This window comes from Rissa tridactyla, chromosome W (genome assembly GCF_028500815.1).
Source record: "Rissa tridactyla isolate bRisTri1 chromosome W, bRisTri1.patW.cur.20221130, whole genome shotgun sequence".
NCBI lineage: Eukaryota > Metazoa > Chordata > Aves > Charadriiformes > Laridae > Rissa > Rissa tridactyla.
In genome coordinates this window covers 5,408,061-5,422,368 of record NC_071496.1, presented here as the reverse complement: position 1 = coordinate 5,422,368, position 14,308 = coordinate 5,408,061, and the positions used below count along the sequence as shown (strand labels likewise).

Here is a 14,308-nt window from a genome sequence, read left to right as displayed (position 1 = left end):
GCTCACTTCCACCTCCAGTACAGTCAACTCTTGGGATCCCCCTGTCACCCCAGAAATACAAATGGGTTCTGCCCCTCTATAGCTTGATGGTATTAAAGTACACTGCGCACCCGTGTCCACTAGAGCCTTATACTCCTGTGGGTCTGATGTGCCAGGCCATCGTATCCACACCGTCCAATAAACCCGGTTGTCCCTTTCCTCCACCTGGCCGGAGGCAGGGCCCCTCTAATACTGGTCATAGTATCCATTACTCACTTCTTGCATAAATGACTTGGAAGTTCCTTCAAGAGGATCAGAAGCAAGATCAGACCTTCTGCTCTGTCTGGGGAACTGCCCGCTGGAAACTGGGGCGGCACTTTTCCTGGAGGGATCCCCTTTTGTGGTTGTCCTTCCTTGCAACTCCTGTACCCGTGTCCGCAGGATCGAAGTAGGTTGTCCATCCCACTTCCTCATGTCCTCTCCGTGGTCCCGCAGGTAGAACCACAGGGTGCCTCGTGGTGTGTACCCTCTGTACTCTCTCTCTTGAGTGGGGAAATGCCTGCTTCTAATAGCTGAGATACTGGCCAGGGCCCAGCACAGCGCGGTGAGTTGTGCTTCTCTAGAATAGCCACAGCATTTTCCCTTCAAATATTCTACCACTTTATCAGGGTCCTGTAATTGTTCAGGGGTGAAGTCCCAGACCATTGGAGGTGAGTAGTTCTCTAGGTACTTGCCCATGCTCTCCCACATGCCATGCCACCCCTGACTATCCAGCCTCGGAGCAGATCTCCGGGTGGTAGTCTTAAATAGTCGCTTAACCCTAAACAAGACCTGGAACGTATTCAGGAGACATAGCACTAGGAACACGCTGGTTTGAGTATCCCAAGGATATTCAAAATTCTCAAAAGCTGTCATACCTGACCCGAAGGAGAAAAGGGAGGCAAAAGGGCTGGGGAAATTATTAACAAATTCTGAGAGACGGTGTCCAATGTACGGACAGGACAGCAAAACCACATAAACACCCCAAAATAGCCGTCTGAACAGTGATGTTATCATATCATAAACAGATATCGCACAGGACAGCAGAATGATAATCCTCATCCCTCTTCCAGACATGGTAAACAGCATCGCAGGGAGTACATAAGCCATATAGGAATTTATGTAACACAGCCATGAGAACAAACCAAGCAACATGATGACCAGTGACTATTTACCTAAAAAACCAAAACCATTTTTTCCATGTTCTAGTTGGATTCTGTCGTTATCTCAACCCTTCGAGCCCCACGTTGGGCGCCAAAAAGGACTGTCGTGGTTTAGCCTCAGACGGCAACAAAGAACCACGTGCCGCTCGCTCGCGCCTTCCTAATACAGGAAGAATCGTAAGAAAAGGCAAGACTCTTGGGTTGAGACAAAGGCAGTTTAACAGAACAGCAAAGGGAACAGGCAAACAACAACAACAACACAGATAGGGGAATATACAAACACGATTACGGAACCGCCGCTCCCCGCCACTCGCCGGCCGGACCCGGGACGCCAGAGCCCGCTTTTAAGCAGCAACTTCCTGCCCCCTCCCCCGGCAGCTCAGGGTGGGCGTGGCTCACATGGCATGGAATACCAGGAAAAAATTAACCCTATCCCCACCGGAACCAGGACACAAGCAAATCGTTTTTTACACTTAGAAACCACTGTTTCCCACCTTTCTTCAGGAATTTCCCACAAAACTGGCACTAGCAATTCCCACCCACAAATTAATGTTATGATATTGGTATATTGTATCCGAGTTTGAGCCAAACTCAAATTTTGCTTCCGGCAATTTAAACAGAAGGGATGTCTTCGGGATGAATGGTAATACCAATTTTGCTTACAACCTAAGCATTCGCACTTCACCCAACTATGATGTCTAGCATAGGGATGTATCAGACAAGGTATACTACGGGGTACCGGAGGGGGCTGTAGTTCTTCCTCAAGGTTAGGATATAGCCGACTATCTTCTTCATATAAATCGCATGCAAGTGCAAACAGAGAGTTTTCAGTTTTATACAACCCTGACCCTCCTGTCTGTAACGGGAGTGCTCTTCCCCAAGGAGGATATCTAATTTTCCTTAAGGTTTGCCCCGGCCGTACCCGAAACCAACGGTAAAGTTCTGGTTTCACTTCCCAAGTTTCTGTGATTTCTAAGTTATTATTCAGTTCCTCTCCCATACATCACCGCGTTGGTTGGCGTTTTAAGGTGAGTCTGGTGTCCCCGGGAGTTGAAGTCAGAGTCCAATCTCTAGGTTCTTCTACTGGTTCTTTTATTCTGCTGGCGTGAGTCCACCCTTTTTCCTTCGTCCGTACTGCAGCTTCCGTAGTCAACAGCACCTGAAAGGGACCCTCCTACTGGGGAGTTAAAGATTGCTCTCTCCAAGTTTTTACTAAACCCCATTCTCCAATTTTAATGTTATGGATCTTAAAATCCAACAGGGTAGTTTGTGGGAGTAACCCTTTATTTCTTAGTTGTTCCAAGTTCTTTGCAATCTGCATTACATATTGTTTAATACTAGCCTCCCCTCCTTCACAAGTGAGTGATTTGAGTTTTCGGAGGGGTGTGAAAAGATTGTAACAGCTCCTCCAGAACCTGTCCAAACAGATTGGGAGACCCCGTAAACCCTTGAGGTAGCTTTGTCCATCTAAGCTGCTGTTTACGTCCAGTGTTTGGGTCCTCCCGTTCAAAAGCAAAGATATCTCGACTTTCCTCAGCCAGGGGACATGCCCAAAACGCATCTTTTAAATCCACTACACTAAACCAGGTGTGTTCCGGGGGAACTTTGCTCAGAAGGATATAAGGGTTTGGTAGAACAGGGTACCGAGTCAAAGTTCTCTTATTCATCTCCGTAAGTCTTGCACCAACCTATATGTCCGCTGCAGCCAAAACTTGCTGATTAATTTTGGATTCGTCCTCCTGACTTAATATTTTTGCAATCATTTTCCCCTCTTCGGGGATTACTCCAACCCCCAGCTGGATCTGCAAGTCTCTTCCCAACAGATTGCACCCAGCTCCAGGCACTAACAAGATATTCCCTACACCTATTTTGTCATTACCTTCAAAAACCACCTGCTTGATCAAAGGGGCTTTAAAACTTTCCCCCTTTGCTCCCATTACATTAATTGCTTCTTTACTTATAATGCATCCTTTAAGTATGTTACAAACACAAGTTCGCTCAGCTCCTGTATCTACTAGAAATTCTAATACTTCCTCCTGGGGTCCACTCTTAGGTTTATCAAGGGCTCAAGGTGATAGCTATCCCCCAGGAGGTAGAGCCCCTGACACCCCTAATCCTCAATTTCTCTAAACATTTTCTGATCTTTATCCCTTTGAGGACATTCCTTCTTAAAATGCCCAAGTTTCCCCCAATAGAAACATCGACTTCCTTCATTCCTTTTCTCAGTTCCCGATGGTCCCCTCCTGGGAGGGATCTGATTCCATATAAAAGTCTCCTCCCACCTCTCAGGATTCCATCCCATCCCCCCCATCACCCTGGGATTTTTCTGATTATTTCCTTCCCTCATGGTGGCTACCGTGATTTTAGCTTTTGCTTTAGCCTTCTCCTCATCTCTTCGTACATATACTTTCTGAGCTTCCCTCAGTAATTCGTTCAGGCCCCGATCCTGCCAGTCCTCTAGTTTCTCTTAATTTTCTTCGAATGTCCGGCCAGGCGTGTGTAACAAATTGAACTCTCAGTAATGTTTGCCCCGCGGGACTCTCTGAATCTCTTCCTGAGTACTGTCTCATGTCAGGTCGCAGCCTTTCAGGCCATTCGGTCGGGGTTTCCTCCCTTCCCTGCTGCCCATCAAATGCTTTGGTTACATTCTGCCCTCTAGGGGCGGCTTCTTTTATACCTTTAATAATTAAATTTCGATAATCACTCATGTTCCTACGACCCTCTACATCATTTTGATTCCAATTTGGGTGTACTATTGGCATCTTCTGGTCCCCAGGTGGGTCTTGCTGATTTTCCCTTTCCCAAATTCTCATCCCAGCTGTTCTAATCATTTGCCGTTCTTCGGGAGAAAATATTATACTTATCATCGACTGCATTTCCTCCCAGGTATAAATATCAGGGCCTAGGAATTGGTCTAATTGTTCTGATAGGCCTATTGGATCTTCCAGTAACCCTTTTAATTCCTTTTTAAAGTTCCTGACTTCAGTGGGAGTCAAAGGAACGTTTACAAATCCTATCCCCCCTTGTGCTCCCCCCAGGGGTACTTCCCTTAAGGGGAATAAACTAACTCCTGGTGTTTCCTGCACCGTGTCTTGGTCTTCCGATTCCTTTACTTTAACAGAAGTTTTCCTCCGTAACCTAGGAGAGTTTGTAAGTGATACTTTTTCAATTAACCTCTGAGACCTGTCCGACCTTCTCCTAGCACTAGGTGTCAGCTCTTTTCCAGGAGAAAGGGGGAGCCGTTGGAGGGAGGCGGTAGGGAGGGGGCAAAACTTCCAGAGGATCCCACCGCTTCTCCTTTTCTTCCCTTGGGATCTCAGATATTTTAAAGGCACTAACTCCTTTTGGCCAAATCTCCCCTTTCCAGCAGGAGGCATATTCACTCTCCTCTGGGCTGAAGGATTCTTTAAAGTTTACATAAAGGTTTAAAGCCTGGCATATCCACCCTTCAAAGGACCCATATCTAGGCCAATACAAATGGTCTGCTCGTATAGGTTCCTTTGTCCATTCTATCATACAATACTGAATCATTTTAACTTTATCCTTATTTTTAGTATCCGGATCAATATTCCAATTAGCCAATTTTATCCCCAAAGGACTGTCTTGGGGTATATCTGCCGGCACTTTCCCGCTCCCCTTTTCCCTGGGACTCTTTTTACTTATCTTTTGTCCCATTTCCCTGGGGCTGTCTTCCGCTCACCACAGCAGTCAAGCACCCAATTTTCCCGGGGCTGTCTTTCAACTCAATCTCTGACGCTTCGTCTCTTCACCGGCCAATTCCCTCGCGGGAGATTGGAACCGCGGTTAGAAAGACTCCACACTGGCTCCCCAGATCCGGACTGTCCGGTCCGAGTTCCACACACACAGCAATCAAGCCCCAAACCCGCCCAACCATGCAGTACTTACAGTCCTGTTTTCTTGCCTGGGTCTTCGTGCACAAGAATTATGGGCTACCGCGGTTTTTCCTGGGGAGACTTACCCCTTTTGCTTTATGAGTCCCTCCTCTCGTGGGATTATCAGCTTGGAGTCTCAACAGGCACCGGGAAGTCCTCTGAGCAGGCCGCCAAAATCGGTGGGGTGCACCTCCTGCTCGGGGTCTCGGAGCCCACTGGGACCAAGTGAATTCTCCCAGACGAGCCCCCAAATTGTAATAAATAGCCAGATCCCTTAAACAGAAATGGCACTTATTTCATTATAGGGACAAAGTCAATAAAGCAAAAGCACAGCGCTGGGTGCATGACTCAAGTCAGAGGCACACCAGCTAATACTTCACCCACGTCTTATATACATTCAATATTGCATATGTATTCACTATTTTAGGCAGAGTAATTGTTTATAATGATTGATTATCATTAGTCCCTTTTCTCTTCTATTTGTGTGTTTCCTTCTGGCAATTGTTTCTGAGGATCGATGATCTTCAGTTCCCTTTTCCCATGCATCTGTTTCCTTCTGGTAGGATCAGCTCCCTTTTCCCATGCATGTGTTTCCTTCTGGTAGGATTGATTATCATCAGCTCCCTTCTCCTATGCATCTGTTTCCTTCTGTTAATCACTTGTGGAGTCTTTTGGAGAAGTTCTCTTTTGTTTCTCTTGGATGTTTTTCTTCATGATGTTTTTCTTCATAGTTGCTGTTAGTTGTTATCTTTGAGGTTTCTCATGTTTCCTAATTTACTAAAGGTTAGTTATCCTTATAAGTCAAAGATTTATAGCCTTGTTATTATGGCGAAAGCCAATACCTTCACTATTTTTCACAGCCAACATTCAGATTGTAAGCAGAACTTGAAATATATTAATTGCTTCAACAAAAAGATTGGCCAAGTAAACCAACCAGAATAGAAACAACGGAGTATTCACTTTGATGGTGAGACTGTAAGGCTATCCCCCTTAACACACAACCCTTACTGTGAATGAAAGGAAATACAATTACCAAGATACATTAACACTTCACTATCTAGCGCAGAAAGCAGTGGGATCTTTAGTTCAACAGATTAACTTTTAACAAAACATATTTAATGACAATGTGTTTTGAAAGCACAGATAGCCTGCACAGGTGTATTTCTTATTCCCCCCAATTTTAGGATAACTATCTTCTCTCTTCTAGAGCCTTAGCCCATGGGATTCCTCCAAGTAGGTCTTTGAAGATGCCAAAGTCAGGTCTCCTGAAGTCCAGGGTTGCAATTCTACTTTTTGCCCTGCTTCTTCCATGCAGGATCCTGAATTCCACCATCTCACGGTCACTGCAGCCAAGGCTACTCCTGACCTTCACATCCCCAACTTGTCCTTCTTTGTTTGTCAGCACAAGGTCCAGCAGTGCACCTCTCCTCCTTGGTTCCTCCACCACCTGTGTCAAGAAGCGCTCTGCAGAAACTTCCTGGACTGTGTGTGACAGGCTGTGTTGTCTTTCCAGCGAATGTCAGGGCAGTTGAAGTCCCCTGTGAGAACCAGGGCCTGTGATCGTGAGGCTATTTCCAGCTGTCTGTAGAAGGCCTCATCGACTTCCTCTTCCTGATCTGGTGGAATTCTGATCTAAAGATGTCTTAATTTTAGAATGAGAAGAAGGGAAAACAGCCCCATCTAGGTCTCTGGTCAGATTTTCTTGTTCTGTCTTGTACAAGTAAGGCTGAAGTGGCTGCAGAAGCTGGTAATCAGGCCAATCACCATCTATGCCCCTCACGAGACCTCGGTAGGAGGGTGCTTCCCAGCCAGCCTGCATGCCTGCTCTTTTTAAACCACTTAAGAAGTATTCACACCTACTGTAGCCAGTAACAGAAAACCTCTCATCCATTTCTTTTTGCTTTGAGGCATGTTTGCACATAGCGAGCGTGAAGTTTTAAAGGTTCATGCCAAGCATGCCTGGGAACCTTTCTATCTTAAAACTTCTTAAGAAGGAAATTCCCAAATCTCCGCATAAGCACTGAGAAACATCTCCTCCTCCATGTACTCCACTACCTCATCTTCTCTGCTCTGTACACAAGCATTTGCCTGTAATTTGCATGTTTGGAGAAAGAACTGTACATAACCATGAAACCAGGGAACTTTACCTATCTGATGTTGTGAACAGCAGTGGCTAAAAAATAACAACAAAGGCTTCCATCTATCATGCAGGAAAAATTTCAGTGCCCCCATCGTCCTGCAAGCTCTCCCCTCCTCATCCTTCTTAAGAGGCAGTTAAAGGAGTACCTTCCCCCTCTGAGTAACAAAAGCAGTTCAGTTTCCATAACTCAGTCACCTTCAGCCAAGCGCATCACGTGTGGGATGATCATGGAACATGGAGCTCAAAACTCATTTCATATTAAGGACAAATATTAGCAATCTTTTCTCCTGCAAGGCTAGGCTGTAATTAAGCTCATGATTTCTTTGTGAAACTCTCTACCAATTTATGAACAATGATGTGAAACATTCAATTCTGAAACATACCCTAAAAATTTTCAAAAATGAAGCAAGACTAGTCTATCATACTGTAGGCAAAGACCCACCTGAAAAAGGATGACTGATGCTTGTAAGTAGACAAATTCTGATGGCAAAAGAAGTCAAACCCTTCTATGTACAACCAGACAGATGATTGTACCAAAAGGATTACACAGACCTGACTACTGAAATATACATTTCATGATCTGAAAAGTTGGATTTTTGCAAAAGCAGAAAGTAATAAAGAAATTCTAGGTAAAAGCAACACAGGGTATCATAATCATGTCACAGTGTTGTTCTACATTCGGTGCTGAACACCGTTCATTTCAAAGTGTGGCTTCTCATGGTCAAACCCCTTGCAATTCTGTCTCTAAACCCTGCACAGACTATTCCCAAGCTATAGCTCCCAAAGTTACATGACCTGTGGTTTCAAACACAGCTTCACCTTGGCTTTCCGTGCACAATTAGATACACACACGGTCCTGCTACTTAGTCAGGCTGTTTCTAACATGGGCTCAAAACCAAGGAGACTTGAGTAATTCTTTTTCTCAAGTGCTTGGTGGACATACACATATTAAGGCACTACCAAGACTTTGACAAAGGCATGTAAATGAAGGGAGGAGTTGTGAAAAGTCTGGCATATGCCCACAGCAACTTTATACGAATGAATAGGCTTCATAAAGGGAAACATAGGGCTTATCCTTAAGAGCACAAGTAAATGATAGTGAAGACTTGGTAATCAGGCTGGATCGATGGGCCAAGGCCAACTGTGTGAGGTTTAATAAGGCCAAGTGCCGGGTCCTGCATTTTGGTCACAACAACCCCAAGCAACGCTACAGGCTTGGGGAAGAGTGGCTGGAAAGCTGCCCGGCAGAAAAGGACCTGGGGGTGCTGGTGGACGGCCAGCTTAACATGAGCCAGCAGTGTGCCCAGGTGGACAAGAAGGCCAACAGCATTCTGGCTTGTATCAGGAACAGCGTGGCCAGCAGGAGCAGGGAAGTGATCGTGCCTCTGTCCTCGGCACTGGTGAGGCCTCACCTCGAGTACTGTGTTCAGTTCTGGGCCCCTCTGTACAAGAGGGACACTGAGGTGCTGGAGCATGTCCAGAGGAGAGCTACCAGGCTGGTGAGGAGTCTGGAGACCAAGTCATATGAGGAGAGGCCGAAGGAGCTGGGCATGTTTAGCCTGGAGAAGAGGAGGCTGAGGGGAGACCTCATTGCCCTCTACAACTACCTGAAAGGAGGTTGTAGAGAGGTGGGTGTTGGCCTCTTCTCCCAGGTGAATAATGACAGGACCAGAGGAAATGGTCTGAAGCTGCTGCAGGGGAGGTTTAGATTAGATATTAGGGAGAATTACTTTACTGAAAGAGTGGTCAGGCACTGGAACAGCCTGCCCAGGGAGGGGGTTGAGTCACCATCCCTAGAGGTGTTTAAGAAACGTCTAGATGTGGCACTTCAGGGCATGCTCTAGTGGCAGAGATTGTAGGTTGTTTGTTTGTGGGTTTTGGTTTTGGTTGGTTGTTTTTTTTGTGTGTGTATGGTTGGACTCGATGATCTCAAAGGTCCTTTCCAACCATGAGGACTCTATGATTCTATGATTCTATGATTCTATATATGACTATAGCACTCATCTCTCCACCCAAATCATACTACACATCACCTAGGGGAGGGAATCCTCATAATTTTGGGGATAAAAGGATGGAGAAAATGACTGTTAAATTGGGAGAGAAGAAACTTGATACCTGACGGACCAGTCCATGGGCTGTGTTCTCTCCATCCACCCCAGGCAGGGACGCCTTTCTGGGTAAGCGCTGCGCCTTTCACCCTCTGTTGAATGTCACCCTGGGTTGTTGTACTATCATTATTTTTGCTAGCAATATTAACCTTAAGTAATTAGCGCTATTGTAGTTAGCGAATTTATCAACGGCAATCTCGAATCTGTTCTGTCGCTCTCAATAAAATAACTAATTTCGATTATTTGTGAATCTGATTCAGTGGAAGTCCTTTGGTGGGACTCTGATAGTAAATCAGTGAAAGTCCTGGGACTCTGACAGACAAATATCAAAACTACAGTCCTTTTAACGCGACAGTAAAAGTTGGCGTAGTCAGGCAGGATTTGCCATGGATAAACTGCTACAAAAATATAAGTGTGCACCGTCCCAAGCAGGACTAGAGTGGGCCCAGAAATTCTGGAAAGATGAAGGTAAAATAATTGAGCAAATTGAACAGTGCAGGAGTGAGCAGAAGGTTAAAGATGATAACAGTAAAGGAATTGTCTGTGCGATTTTAGGAGCTTGTTTATCATGCACGCAGCAGGAGGCTAAGGAATCCCCGCCTCCTGAACGAATTGCAGATATGGAATATGCTACTTTAAAGTCATACAAGGAAGTGTTACAGAAATCTCTAAGTTTTGAGTGGGAACAGTTAGGAACGTGAGTAGATACTCTCCTAATTGAAATTGCAAATTTAAAGAAGGAAAATGAGCTGCTTAAGACGTTATTGTTAGCTGTTAGTGAAAAATCAATAGAAAGTCCATTTCGGGAAAAGTTGCGCTCTGTGCTGGAATCAATGCCGACCGCTAGTGATTCCACAGCACAGATCCGCAGGATAGTTTGGCATACTAACCCTGAGACATGGGATGGAGATACCTGGTATGATGATGATGACTCTGATGAACTGGAGGAGGGCTCCAATTATGATTATACCCCAGAGCCTGTATCCGTACGGCCGCTCATTAAAACTGAGGTCACAAATGCAGGGGGAATGATCATACCACTATGCAGACTGTCCCATTGTCTCCTACTGATTTAGCTAAGCTGCGGGAAAAATACTCATGGCGCCCAGGGGAGTCCGAGACTGAGTACGTGTGGCGTGTATCCCTCACAGGAGATAACGTTTTGTTAAGTGAAGAAGCAGCAGGAGGTTATTGGGGTCCTGGAGTATTTTTAACCACCACGCTGGGTGATCATAATTATTCATTGACCACATGGGCTGCTTATTGGGCCAGTGGTATTGACCCACAGGATAGGGGAGACCCTCGTGTGATAAAGACTTCAGGGTTCATTGACTTGACTGCATCTGTGCAAAAGGCAGCCTGTATACAGGCAATGTATGAGCGGAACTTGTCAAGGAAATCCCCAATGTTAGCCCCTATTGATCCAGCTAGATTAATCCCCCTTATCCATGGACTCCCAGATAATCTAAAGATGTATGTGGCAAATGTGCAGGATCGCATACAAATCACCCACAGTGTAGTGCAACAGGGTGGTACGCGACGGAGAGACCAGGCAGAACAGGCTCGTGTAACTACTTGGGGCAATTTAGTACAGGAACTGGTAGATTATGGACACAGCATGGGCTGGGTTGGCTCGACTGCTGAGAGGCCCCACGACCCTCCCCCTCGCCAAGTCCATCAATTCTTTACTCCTAAGCCAAAACCTGAGGTCAAACCTAAATTTGATAAGGAGTGCAATGACCTCTGGCGAGGGACTGTGGCGGTGGGAGTGTCTTGATGGTTGTTACACAGCTCATCCACTGCTGATCTCCGAGCTCTGGTAAAATTGCTGAGCAGGAGAACTGATTCGCAAAAGAGAGATCAGTCACCAGGAAGGCATATAGCCCCTGACAAACTCACACCCTCAGCGCCACAGAGAGATTTGATTGACAGGAAAGATACGCTGCAAAAAAACGTATGCCCCCGGGGAGGACAGTGAGCCACCCTGCCCGGAGGGTGTTAGCTATGCAGTGGCTCTCTAATAAACATCATGAAACAATTATTATTATACCAGTGGGACCCCAGAGAGTTTTTGCAAATTTTCTTATTGATACTGGTGCCTAAATATCAGTGATTACTAAAAAGACCGCAGAACACCTAAATGTTAAACCTGGTCGCTGCAAGCTAAAATTCACAGAAATTAATGGGATGATAAAGGAATGTCCCACTGCAAAGATCACTTTATGGTTCCTGGGAGAATATAAATTGACTTGAAATGAGGTATTAGTGGATGCAGCCAATGCTAACATATTGGGATTTGATTTATTATTTGGCAGAACATGGAAACTCCCTGATGGCTCAGTTTGGAGCTTTGCTGGGCGAGTTAATGCAGGAGGGGATGAGACAAAAAGTATAAATTTATTAGAGATGTAGAGATGCAGCGGGCTGCATGCCAGGATCTCCCCTTGAGTAGGGACGCCTCTCAAGGTTAGTCCTCGAGGCTGATTCCTTGCCACAACAGATCCTCGGTAAGTGACTAAGAGCATGCTAAACTTAGAAATCTTAGCTAAGTGATATAAAGGATTGATTGCACATATATAATCCTTTAGACATAAACCATTGACCAAGTCTGGGACTAGGATTGGATCCAGCCGCACCTTAACTCCTCTCTGAGAAGGAGTTCAGAAAGCCAGGGGGTCCTTTCTGAACCTCGTGACTCAACAGGAGGGTCTCCCTGACAGCTCTGTCTGACCCTGTCCTCTATGCAGTAAATAACCAAGTGTACCATGCCATCAACGACAACCAGGCGATCAGGCCCAGTCAGCACGGGTTCATGAAAGGGAGGTCCTGCTTGATGAACCTGATCTCCTTCTATGACAAGGTGACACGCTTGGTGGATGAGGGAAAGGCTGTGGATGTTGTTTACCTGGACTTTAGCAAGGCCTTTGATGCAGTTTCCCACAGCATCCTCCTGGAAGAAACTAGCTGCCCATGGCTTGGATGGGAGTATTCTTCACTGGGTTGAAAACTGGCCGGATGGCCGGGCCCAGAGAGTGGTGGTGAATGGAGTTGAAATCCAGTTGGTGGCCAGTCATGAGTGGTGTTCCCCAGGGCTCGGTATTGGGGCCAGTTCTCTTTAATATCTTTATCAACGATCTGGATGAGGGGATGGAGTGCACCCTCAGTAAGTTTGCAGACGACACCAAGTTAGGTGGGAGTGTCAACCTGCTTGAGGGTGGAAAGGCTTTGCAGAGGGATCGGGACAGGCTGAATTGATGGGCCAAGGCCAATGGTATGAGGATCAACAAGGCCAAGTGCCAGGTCCTGCACTTGGGTCACAACAACCCCATGCAGCGTTACAAGCTTGGGGAAGAGTGGCTGGCAATCTGCCTGGCAGAAAAGGACCTGGGGGTGCTGGTCGACTGCCACCTGAGTATGAGCCAGCAGTGTGCCCAAGTGGCCAAGAAGGCCAACAGCATCCTGGCCTGTATCAGGAATAGTGTGGTGAGCAGGACTAGGGAAGCGATTGTCCCCCTGTACTCAGCACTGGTGAGGCCCTACCTCGAGTGCTGTGTCCAGTTTTGGGCCCCTCACCACAAAAAAAACATGGAGGTGCTGGAGTGTGTCCAGATAAGGGCAACAAAGCTGGTGAGGGGTCTGGAGACCAAGTCTTATGAGGAGCAGCTGAGGGAGCTGGGATTGTTTAGCCTGGAGAAAAGGAGGCTGAAGGGAGACTGTATTGCTCTCTACAACTACCTGAGAGGAGGTTGTAGGGAGGTGGGGGTTGGTCTCTTCTCCCAAGTAACAGGCGACAGGACAAGAGGAAATGGCCTCAAGTTGTGCCAGGGGAGGTTTAGACTGGATATTAGGAAAAGTCTTTACACTGAAAGTGTGTGACGGAGAGAAGAAGACTTTACTGAGAGGTTCAAATTAACAATTTATTTGTACTTCACTCACAGGTCCGATACACCACTATTGCAAGTTCTTATGGATACAATGGAAGAGTGCACTATTGCAATTTAAGGGGAAAAGAACAAAACAATTCACAGAATACGCTATTACCACCTAACAAGTGATCCCGAAAAGCAACAACACTAACCACCAGCACGCTAGATATGAATACCTTAAACGAGTGCGCAAATCATGATCTTAGAGCATGCTAGACATCATATGTATGTTATTAAATCACTTACCCTCTCTCTCTCAGGTAAGGCCACTCAATCCCGGGAAGTTACCTTGCACAGCGTCCTGGACAAGGTGGGGCAGAACCTCCTACAGGCCAGCTGTATCTTTGGAAGATTCCCCCAGTTTTCTCCCCAAAACTTTGGACTTAAATATCCTTTTTCCGGGACTGTGCTTGAATGGATTACACTGTCTGGGATGGTTATGTCCGGTGGTTTGATGGCCCCTTAGGTAGCAATGTTTATTTTGTGATGTCTGGTCTCACACTCACTGAATAGTGGTGGGACTTGACTCAGGGCATTTTGTTTGTTAAAGGTACCATTCGGGTTTCAGTTCGGGTTTCAGTTCTTATTGTGATGCAGTATTGAGACCACCCCAGGCTGAGCCATTTCCACAGCTCCCCCCAAGTTATCTCTGCATAGATAGGGATCAATAAGCATCTGCCAAGGCGAGATGGAGCTGAGTTGAATGACAACTCCCTGCATCTCACCTCTTGTGTTCTGAAACCGGTTTAGCCAGGTGCTCCCATTCAAAGGGTTATTAAGCATTGGAACAGGCTGCCCAGGGAAGTGATTGAGGCACCATCCCTGGAGGTATTTAAAAGATGGGTAGACATAGTGCTTAGAGATATGGTTTAGTGATGTTTTTTGTCAGAGTTAGGTTGATGGTTGGACTAGATGATCTGAAAGGTTATTTCCAACCTAGGCAATTCTACAATTCTATGATCAAATCTTTTTAAAATACTGTCACATTTACTATCAAACTTTGTTAAATCCCTGTTTTATATCAATAAATAGTTCACTGCTTCTCTCTTACGAGTGAAGT

General features: G+C 46.0%; 1 pseudogene; it reads left to right on the top strand.

The window, feature by feature from the left end:
- Positions 1 to 10,155: 10,155 nt before the first annotated feature.
- LOC128901878 (microtubule-associated serine/threonine-protein kinase 4-like) overlaps positions 10,156 to 14,308 on the top strand; it is a 104,370-nt pseudogene continuing 100,217 nt past the window's right edge.